Consider the following 396-nt stretch of genomic DNA (forward strand, 5'->3'; position numbering starts at 1 on the left):
ATACTAAAATTGAATTTAATTTTATATTTTACTAATTTATTTTAAATATTAAAATTGAATTTAATTATGACTAAAATTAAATTTTTAATAAAATTTAATTTAATTTTATACCACTAAAAATTTTCAAGTAGACGGTAAAAGAAGACTATGGTCTATATGTATGTGCTAGGGCAGTTTTGGTTTATTGAATTTCAGTTAATTAATGTTGGTTGGGGTCCTTATATCTGGATGTATAGATGTATTATCACTGGTCTAGTATTATTACCATATAAAATATATTAACTGATTTGATAAAAAAATTTAAAGAGATATTTATATTTTTTAAAATAAAAGTTTTTTATTTTATATTTGATAAATTAAAAAAATTATATATTTATATTTATAAATTAAAAAAAT

This window comes from Arachis duranensis, chromosome 8 (genome assembly GCF_000817695.3).
Source record: "Arachis duranensis cultivar V14167 chromosome 8, aradu.V14167.gnm2.J7QH, whole genome shotgun sequence".
In the NCBI taxonomy this organism is placed as follows: Eukaryota; Viridiplantae; Streptophyta; class Magnoliopsida; order Fabales; family Fabaceae; genus Arachis; species Arachis duranensis.